The sequence below is a fragment of the Orycteropus afer genome, unplaced genomic scaffold, assembly GCF_000298275.1.
Source record: "Orycteropus afer afer isolate SDZICR_OR568_19922 unplaced genomic scaffold, OryAfe1.0 scaffold00146, whole genome shotgun sequence".
Classification (NCBI taxonomy): domain Eukaryota; kingdom Metazoa; phylum Chordata; class Mammalia; order Tubulidentata; family Orycteropodidae; genus Orycteropus; species Orycteropus afer.
In genome coordinates this window covers 4,127,965-4,139,085 of record NW_006921733.1, presented here as the reverse complement: position 1 = coordinate 4,139,085, position 11,121 = coordinate 4,127,965, and the positions used below count along the sequence as shown (strand labels likewise).

The window sequence follows — 11,121 nt, the reverse complement described above, 5'->3', positions numbered from 1 at the left end:
TTTTTTTTTTTTTTTTTTTTGCATTCCTCTTTGCTTCTGACACTAGAAGACCATTAGTTCTAGACATCTAGGCATCTTAGATGGCCACGTGAAAGCTTTAAGACCCCAGTTGCTACTTACTAATGTAGGATGTGGAGCAAGGCTTTTATGTATTTTGTTGTGCCAATTGAGTCTGGTGTCCCCCAGTACTATGGTTCTGAAATGGTAGATCTATTGGATCTCTCTCCCATAGTGTCTGGTTGTCTGTGAGGGATTACTCTGTGTCTGTCTTCTATTGTTTCTATAAGGACCACAGGTATTTTGTATCACTGGGGTCTGTGCAAGATTAACCTCATCTGAATCTATCCTTGGTCTAGAGTATACTTCTGTTCACTGACCCCCCCATTTGATCATCTCAAGTGCTTATGTGTTTATCTGTGGACTGGTGTTTGGTGTTAATGGCAATGCAGTGTTGTGGACACATTGGTTGGTATTAGCATATATCATCTATCTCTTATGTTCACAATTTGGTGTCCTCCCATTTCCTAATGTTATCATGGTGGTCACAGATCCTTCCCATATATCCCTCCCCATACACATGCCAGCATGTAGGCCCCAACTAGCCCCAAATTAATCCCTCCCCTTCCCTCCTCATCCTGGTAACCTACTAAGTGAGTTCCCTTTCCCAAGCAAACTCTTGTTTATGCAGTACTTGTCTTTCTGTGATTGACTTATTTCACTCAGCATAACGTCCTCCAGGTTCATCCATGTTGTGAGATGATTCGCGTATCCCTCATTGTTCTTTAATGTAACATAGTATTCCATTGTGTGCATGTACCATAATTTGGTTATCTACCCATCCATTGATGGGCATTTAGGTTGTTTCCATCTCTTTGCTATAGTGAATTGTGCTGCGATAAACATATGTGTACATATGTCTGCTCATGTGCTATCAAGTACTCTTAAGCTCTTAAGGTATAAAGTGCTCTTCAGTACTTTAAAGAACTCTTTTGGAACAAATTTTCCCAGTGCAATATGTTCTCTGATTTTTTGACTGCTGCTTCCATTGGTGTTGATTGTGGTTCTCCCTCAATTAATCTACAGTCAATGCAATCTTAATCAAATACCTAGAATGCAGTTTTCCCCATCTATATATCTAACTGATTCTAAAGTTCTTAAGGAAATGTGAAGATCCCAGAAAACTTTTTCAAATAACTTTGTAAAAGAAGAAGAAATTTTGAGCTTTATTATAAAGTCTTAAGTATAAAACAGTAAGCAAGACAGTGTGGTATTGAACTTGACATGGGCAAATAGATTAATGGAATCAAATAGAGTCCAGATATAGACAAAACATATATGGTGAAGGACAATTTGTTTTCAACAAGGATGCAAAAGCAATTCAGGAGAAAGCATAGCTATTATTAATAAATGGTGCTGGACAATAGGATATGCATATGTATAGAAATGGACTTTGATTCATATCTCACAACATGTATAAAAGTTATTTCAAAATGGATTATAAATCTAAATGTAATACCTAAAACTAAAAAACTTCCACATAAAAACATAGGAAAAGATCTTTCTAACCTTTGATTAGGCAAAGATTTCTTAGATATAGCAAATGTATAATCTATAAAAAAGGAAAACATATAGATTACACTTCACCATACTTAAAATATTCTGCTCTTGAGAGAAAATATTCAAAAACAAAACAAAACAAAAAACTCATTATTGTTGAGACTATTTCACCTTATAGCAACACTGTAGGACAGAGTGTTTCCATGGTTTTAATCTAAGCAGGAGCAGACTGTCACATCTTTCTCCTGCAGAGCAGCTGGTGGATATGATCTGCCAACCTTCCAGTTAGCAGCCAAATGCTTAGCCAATGCACCACCAGAGCTCCTTTGAAAGACTGTTAAGAGAGTGAAAAGAGAAGTCACAGATTAGAAGTAAAAAAATACAATGTATAGATCTGACAAAGAATTTGTATCCAGAATGTATAAAGAGCTCTCAAAACACTTCAACAAGAAAACAAACAAAACAATTGAAAAATGTGCAGAATATTTAAACAGTGAAAACAACAAAAACAAAATCCAATCCACTGCCATCAAGTTGATTATGACTCCTAGCATCCCTATAGGACAGAGTAGAACTTCCCCGTAGTGTTTCCAAGACTGTAAATCATTACACAAGCTGACTGCCTCATCTTTCTCCGAGGAGCACAGCTAGGGGATTCAAACCTTCGAACTTTCAGCTAGCAGCTGAATGCCTTAACAACTGTGCCACCAGAGCTCCTAGAGTAAACACAAACAATGGTAAATAAACACATATAAACATGCTTAACATCATTAGTCATTGGGAAAATGCAAAGTAAAACCAAAAGGAGATACAGGCAGTCCTTGAGTTATGCACAACCCATAGTTACAAACCAACTCCTGTAAAGTCTATTATACTAAAAATTTGAGGTACATATAATGGTTTATAATGACAAAAAATTGGTGCTACCTTGTGATGCACATGAAAAATTAGTATTATTAGTAGTAGCACATTATTAAACTAAAGATGTTTGAATGTGTCTGGAAGTGATTTTTTTGAAAAATGATCTCCATGCATAGAAAGGTACACTATATACTAAGACAAATGTCTGATTGATTGACATTGACATGTACCATGTATGTTATGATTTACATACAAATTCTACTTAAAGACAGACTTCAGAACATAACCTATTCATTATCCAAGGACTGCCTGTAGAACTATTAAAATGACTGCAATCAAACAGACTGACAATATCGTGTTGTATGATATGTGGGGGAAATGGAACACTCATACACCATTGGTAAAATGTAAAATGGTACAAAAACTTTGGAAAACATTTTGGTAGTTTCATAAAAAGTTAAACATTTACCACTACGGAATTAAACTATTTCTCATTTAGCTATTTACCTCAAGAAAAGAAAGCATATTGTTGCTGTTGTTAGGTGTTGTAGAGTTGGCTCTAACTTATAGACACTATGTACAAAAGAATGAAGCACTGCCGGGTTGTGCACCATCTACAAAATGTTTGCCATGCCTGAGCCCATCTTTGCAACCACTGTGTCAATTCATCTTGTTGAGGGTCTTCCTCTTTTTTGCTGATCTTCCACTTTAACAAGCATGATATCTTTCTCCAAGGACTGGTTCTTTTTGACAACATGACCAAAACAGGTGAGATGAAGTCTGGGCATTCTTGCTTCCAAGGAGTAGTATGGCTTCATTTCATCAAGAACAGATTTATTTGTGCCAGCAGTCCATGGTACTTTCAGTATTCTTTGATAACAAAACAATTCAAATTTGTCAACTCTCCTTAGGTCTTCCCTATTCATTGTCCAGCTTTCTCATATGAAGCTATTGAAAATACCATGTCTTGGAGTAGGCATATCTTTGTATTCAAAGAGACATCTTTGTTCTTCAGCATTTTAAAGAGGTCTTTTGCAGCAGATTTGCCCAGTGCAATACAATGTTGGATTTCTTCCATTGGTGTTGACTGTGAATCCAACTAATATGACATCTTTGCCAACTTCAACCTTTTCCACATTTATCTTGATGCAGCTTAGTGGTCTACTTGTGAGGATTTTTATTTTCTTTATCAACATAAAGGTGTAATCCATACTGAAGGATCTTTGATCTTCATCGGTAAGTGTGTCCAGTCATCTCCACTTTAGCAAGCAAGGTTGTGTCATGAGCATATGGCAGATTGTTAATGAGTATTCCTCCAATCATGATTACATGTTCTTCATACAGTCCAATTTCTCAGATTATTTGTTCAGCATAAAGATTGAATAAGTATGGTGAAAGGATGCAATCCTGACACACACCCTTTCTGATTTCAAGCCTTGTAGTATCCCCTTGTTCTGTTCGAATAACAGCCTCCTGGTCTATGTACAGGTTCCTCATGAGTACAATCATTGTTGGGGAATTCCCATTCTTCTCAATGTTATCCACAATTTGTTATGATACATACAATCAAATGCCTTTGCATAGTCATAAAACACAAGTAAACATCTTTCTGGTATTCTTTGCTTTCAGCCCAGATCCACCTGACACCAGCAATGATATCCCATCTTCCACATACTCATCTGAATTCAGCTTGGATTTCTGGAAGTTTCCTGTCAACATACTGCTTCAATGGTTTTTGAGTTATCTTCAGAAAAATTTTACTTGCTTATGATATTAATGAGATTGTTTGATGATTTCCATCTTACTTTGGTGAGTAGAGACTGTAGTCTTAAAAGCTTTTGAGCTTTTATGTTTGATCACCTTTCTTTGGAATGGGTATAGATATGGATCTCTTCCAGTCAGTTGGCCAGGTAGCTGTCTTCCAAATTTCTTGGCATAGATGAGTAAGTGCCTCCAGTGCAGCATGCATTTGCTGAAACATCTCAATGGATATTCCATCAATTCATGGAGCCTTGTTTTTCTCCATTTCCTTCAGTGCAGCTTCAACTTCTTCCTTCAGTATCACTGGTTCTTGATCATATGCTACCTCCTCAAATAGCTGAACATTGACCAATTCCATCTTATTTTGATGCTTCCTGCAACATTCATAGAATCTTTCATAGAACCTGCCCACAGAAACTTTCAATACTGCAACTTGAGGCTAGAATTTTTTCTTCAGTTCTTTCAGCTTTAGAAATGCTGAGAAAGTTCTTGCATTTTGTTTTTTATACCTTAGGTCTTTGCACATTTCATTGTAATAAATGACTTTGTCTTCCTGAGCTGCTCTTTGAAATCTTCTATTCAGCTCTTTTATCTTGATATTTCTTCCATTTGCTTTTGGTATTATCCATTCAGGTGCAAGTTTCAGACTCTCTTTTGACAACAGTTTGGTCTTTTCTTCCTTTCCTGTCTTTTTAACGACATTTTGCTTTCTTCATGTATGATATTCTTGATGTCATCCAGAATTCATCTGGTTTCCAGTCATTGATGTTCAATGCATCCAATCTGTTCTTTAGACAGTCTCTAAATTCAGGTGGGATATAATCAAGGTCATATTTAGATTCTCATGGATTAGTTTTAATTGTCTTCAGCTTCAACTTGAACTTGTATATGAGCAATTGATGGTCAGTTCCACAGTCAGCTCCTGGCCTCCTTTTGGCTTAAGAGTGTTAAATATGTACTTGTGTTACAAAATTATCCACATACATTACAGAACTAATAGAGGACAAAGTCAGAGTAGCTTTTCAGAGACAACCAAATACCTTGAGGGAGAGAATAACTAGGCCTGTGGAATCAGGACCACAGTCTCAGAGGACACCATGCTCAATTGGCACAACATAGTACATAAAAGTTTTGTTCTACATCTTACTTTGGTGAATAGAGACTGGAGTCTTAAAAGCTTTTGAGCTGCCATCTAAGATGCAAGTCTCCTTTCATCTGGAGCAAAGAGGAATGAAGAAATCAAAGCCATTTGGAAACAATTGTTCCAAAGATATTATGGGCCTTGAGGACCTCAGCCTTCATGACCCTGAGAACAGAAGATTTAGATGGTGCCCAGCTACCAATTCCAACCACTCAGAAAGGGATAAAAATTGAAGATCCTGGATAGAGTGGGAGGAAAAATGTAGAACAAAATTCAAAAACACAAAAATTACCAAAATTACTTGTTAGGTAGGGACTGGTGGAATCCCTGAGACTATGGCCTTGGGTTATCCTCTGGGCCTGGAAATGGACTCACGTCTGTGGATTGGATCTCAGCCCTATAGTAGAAAGACCTACATACAAAACACCTACCCCAGAGAGATGCACACATCTACCCTAACAAGATGCACCTTTGGGTCAATCATCATGAGACATCAGAGGGACAACAGTCACGTAGAGGGAAAGCTGCACAGATAAGAATGCATATATAAGAAGGGAACAGGAAGGGGTGGTCATGGGGAAGAGAGGGGAGCAGAGTTATTTATGGTTGGAGATTATAATTGGGACCATGAAATCAAATGTGCATGACCTATTGAGAGTAAAATGAACTCACTTCATAAATTTGCACCCAAATCACAATCAAATAATAATAATAAGATAAAATTTATCTTCTAGAATGTATAGCTAATAGGTAAAAAATGAGAATATACTGAAAGATGAGATATTAAAGATCAAATAATTAAGTGCAAAATTTGACCAGGAGAGGCATATGAAAAAGACAGAGGGGAATAAGAAATTACATTTTTCTAAAGAATGACAGAAGAAAAGTCTTTACAGCTAAGAGATATAGTTCTTTAGCTTGAAAGTCTCACCCAGGGCCCAATACAATGATAATAATAAAAGACTCACACTAAATATACACTGAAAATTCCAGAATGCCAAGGATAAATACATCTTAAAAGCACCCTTAAATCAGGAAACAGTGTTGGGTGAGAAGTTAGGGTTGAGGTCACCTACATATCAGGAGGTCATCAAGCTTGTTATCAGCATAATGGCATGATAAAATGCAATAGGACAATAATTCTAGGGAAATTAATCCTCAATCCACTGGTCAGATTCCCAGTTAATGTCTTAATTAAACAAAAAGGATGGAAGAAAGAATTCAGATAACCAAAGCTTCAGAAATTCTGTGTCAGGGACATTAACTGATGATGATCTTTGAAAAAATGACAAACAAAATCAGGAAAGAGGATGATGTACCCTGTAACAAATGGTGGCATTAATCAAGGGGTCCAAAGGGAAAAAAAAACAAAACAAAACACCTTAGGATGAGAATTTTGTAGCCTGTCTAAAATGGAAACATTCATTAAAACAGAAAGTTAGTTAACTCAAAGAAGATTATCATCATGAAGAAAAACAGAAAGGACAACAAACAATACATTTCATTACTAAAGTGGTAGATATTAGATACATGGTCACAAAAGCATATCATTCTTACATCAGAATTAGAAACCTCAGAATTGTTGGTTGCTGTTGTTATGTGCCATGGAGTCAGACCTGACTCATAGCGACCCCTCTTTGGGTTTCTGAGGTGGTATCACTACGGAAACAGATTGTCCAATCTTCCTTCTGGTTAGCAGTCAACTGCCTTAGACAGTACGCTACCAGAGCTCCTAGAATGACTGGTAATGAGCTTAAGCCTAGAAAATTTTGGTGCAGACATACTTAATGGATGGGGTTTGGAGCAATTAAAGGAAAAAAAAAAAAAAAAAATATATATATATATATATATATATATCTTAATTAAACAAAAAGTATGGAAGAATTCAGATAACCAAAGCTTCAGAAATTCTGTGCCATATGAATATATATATAAAGATAATTCATTTTACCTGGACCTTAGGATTTTTCACCTTCAAATGGCCAAAGGTCTTGATGCTGAACATCTAAAAGAGCAAAAGAAACCCTAGCAAACTGCTTATGTCTACTTTTCATGATACTTATATAATCTTAATAACACTGACATTGAAGTTGTTAACTGATTTCAACTTTTAGAAATCATTTACAAATGGCTAGACTTCATCTCTCATGTTTAAAAATGTTGACAGAAGAGACCAGTCCCTGGAGAAGGATATCTTGCTAGGAAGAGTGTCAGCAGAAAAACAGGTGAAGACCCTCAATATGATGGATCAACAGAGTGGCTGCATCAATGGACTCAAGCATGGCAACGATTGTAAGGAATGTGCAGAAACAGGCAGTGTTTCATTCTGTTGTACACAGGATCACTATGACTCAAAAATGACTTGATGACATCTAAAAACAACACACTGAAGACAAGGAGACCTGGTGGCACAGTGGTTAAGCACTCAGCAGCTAACCAAAAGGTTAGTGATTCAAACCCAGCTTCTGTAAAGATTCACTGCCTTGAAAACCCTATAAGGTAGTTCTACTTTGTCCTATAGGGTCACTATGTGTTTCAATGGATTAGTTCGTATAGTGAGGCTATAGAACCAAATGCAATAGCTATGAATGTCAACCATACAGAACCAGCTGCAGGTACTAGCTCTTTTCTCACACCCTATCAGTTGATCTCACGTTCCAGGCAGAACTCTTAACTGCAGAAATTTTCATTTGTTTTTCTTCTGTTTATCTTAATACAATTAAATAAAATACCTCAAACTCAAAACTGTCAATAGCAAAACTTTTGTGCCACTCAGGCTCCTCTAGCCTATGACAGTAGATGAGAAGATCCCCCAGGGTAATTATCTAGCCTTAGAAAAGGAATTAGTGTAAATTAATCTAAGTTATGGTCCCAGAGTATAAAGAAAGCTCCACCACATGAAGTGAAAAGAAAAGGCAGAAGCCGAACTCAGAGGGTGATGGTGGTGGTGTGGAAGCTGTGTGTTAATACAATAATTCATAAAGAACACTAAAAACTCAGTGGATTCAAAATCCACTACAAATCTGGAAAAGAAGATCTTCCATGGAAGGAAATCAATGGACTCTGTAAAACAACATGGATGATTCTGATATGAGTGTATGCATAATAATTAATTAAAAAAAAATTGATCCAAGCATTTGAATAGTATTTCAGTCTGTACAAGATGTAGATGAAACAAGCCTCAGGGAAATAGTCAGGAACTTGAAATATGAAATTAGGAAAAAAAACGATCCTATATGTGAAGAAATTGTACAATTAATGTCCAATGTTTCTGAAGATCACAACAAAAGAAGCAGTTGTATCTGAGTACTTCTTATCCATAATGATGAAGGTGTTATTTTTGGAACAAATGGGCCTGTTGATATGAAAAAATTAACAGATTTCTTCAGCATAGATAATTGTATAAGTCTAACTGGAAAGCCCAAACTTTTCATTGTTTAGGCCTGCAAAAGTATAAAATTGGACTGTGGCATTGAAAGAGATAGTGGTCTTGATGATGACATGACATGTGAGAAAATACTAGTTGAGACAGATTTCTTATGTGTGTATTCTACATCATCTGTTTACTATTGCTGGTGAAATTCAAAGGGTGGATCCTGGTAGCACTCTGTGCTATGCTAAAACAGTATTATCACAAGCTTGACCTCATGCACACTTTCACTCATGTTAACCAAAAAGTAGTAAATAAATTTGAGACCTATTTTCTTGACTCTACTTTTCATGCAAATAAGTAGATTCCGTTCTAGTGCCCATGGTCATAAAGGAACTGCATTTTAACCATTGGATAAATGGTTTATTCTTTTGCTTATTTTGCTTGTAAGCCAAGTGAGAACACAATATAACTGATACTGTATATCCCTTTCATTTAAGTCTAATCTAATACTTCAGATGGTCCTTTTAAGTTACCTCAAACTCAAAATGAAGTACTTAAAATCCAACTTAATTAAGAATAAATTAACAAGGATAGTATTATAATCACCAGTATATGAAATTAGTATAAATGTGCAACTTTCATAGTTTGCAAGTTTGAGTGATTCTATGGTATTAGTTTTCAGGTAACTATGAAAAAGTTACACATTGTACTGATGAATTCTAATAATATGTCCCCACTTAAGGCCATCAAGTTTTAGTTTTCCAAACTGTAGAAATGATGTGAATTAATGTATCCTAGAACTTGGGGTTCACTGACATGGCTAAAGGCTTGAAGACCTTTACTTTTAAAACTGTTTGATTGCACTTTTAGAGCCCACGGTTTTGTGATTGTTTTGTCCTTAGTTTGTCTTTGTGATTGAAAATAATAATAATAATAATAATAATATTGAAAAAGAAATTAGAAATTTTATTTGAATGTGAGCACATCGAACTAACACTTTTAAAGTCAAAAGCAATGGTAAAAGGAGGGTTAGAATTACAACTAAAAGGTGCTGAGATGCAGTTGATCCACCAGCGTAAGTATTCTACAATTTTTCCTATGCAAATCATTTTCTCATACCAGCAAAATTCCTGAGGAGATGTTATGTAAAAACTTCAAAATCCATGCTTCATTATTAGCATCATGAAATGAGGAAATTCTAGAGGAACATATCAAAATACAACTTGCATGATAAACAAAGAAAGGTAAGGAATGAATAATCAATCGGCAGGGCACTTGGTAATCAGAGTGAAGGTGGTTTGCTCCTGAGTAGAAATAGTAAAGCCTTTGTGAAGACCAAGCCATAGATTACAGTTTCAGAGAAAGATTGCCAGCATATATGGGTGTGCATGTAAGGATGCCTCCATGGAAGGAATCTCCAAGTAAGTAAACCAAATTAGAAACTTATGAGATGGAAATTTTCCAAAGGTGGTGAGAATCACAATAAAAACCATGGTACTGTTTATAGTAAAATTTTCAGCATCTTATTTTCTGTTAAATTTTACAATCCCAAGAAAACAGCGGTAACATCTTGAACTGTTCTCTGAAATGAAAGGACAGTGGCACACAAGACTTTAGGAATCATCCAGTCTGAGCCTTCTTCGGTACATTGGGAAGCTGAATGTCAGAGAGGAGCAGCAGCAAGGCAAGCAGCTGCCCTCCCATGGAGATGTTAAGCCTTCATAGCATCACCCTGTCTGTGGTTTTTAGTGTGATATTTCCAGTTAGCTTTGTTTTTTGCTAGAAGTACTCACATTTATAAATGGCTATTCATTTTGATCAGGTCTTTAACTTTTTGTAAGTAAATGGAGTATGTAATGATATCTTAAGCTTGTTCCTATGATACAATTTTTTAAAAATTTGATATTCTGAATTTTTATTTCAAAGTATAAATTTAACCAAGTTAGAAACAGAAGAAAAAGAAAGCAGATCTTATAAAGTATTACAAGACTTCGAATTATTTTCCTTAGACTAGCTGAAGATATTGGTAAGACTGACAATAACCATTGTGGGAAGCATTCTTTTTAAGGTATTCACAGGAGATACAACAGCTCTGGTTGTGTAGTCCCTAAGGCATTGGACTGCTAACCAGAAGGGTAGCAGTTCAAACCCACCAGCCACTCCTTGGAAGGAAAATTGGACAATCTACTTCTGTAGAGATATTGCCTTGGGAACCCAACGAGGGGTTGCTATGAGTTGCAATTAACTCAAAGGCAGTGAGTGAGTTTTTGAGAGATATATAAGGAACATGGTGGTCCAGTGCTTAACCAGAAGTTTGGTGGTTCAAACCCACTAGCCACTCCATTAAAGGAAGACAAGAAAATCTACTTCTATAAAGATTAATCACTTCGGAAACACAATGGGGGTTGAGATGAGTAAGAATCGACTC

General features: G+C 36.1%; 1 pseudogene; it reads left to right on the top strand.

Moving 5' to 3' along the window:
* Positions 1-8,109: 8,109 nt before the first annotated feature.
* On the top strand, positions 8,110-9,140 carry LOC103201309 (annotated as a pseudogene).
* Positions 9,141-11,121: the final 1,981 nt, after the last annotated feature.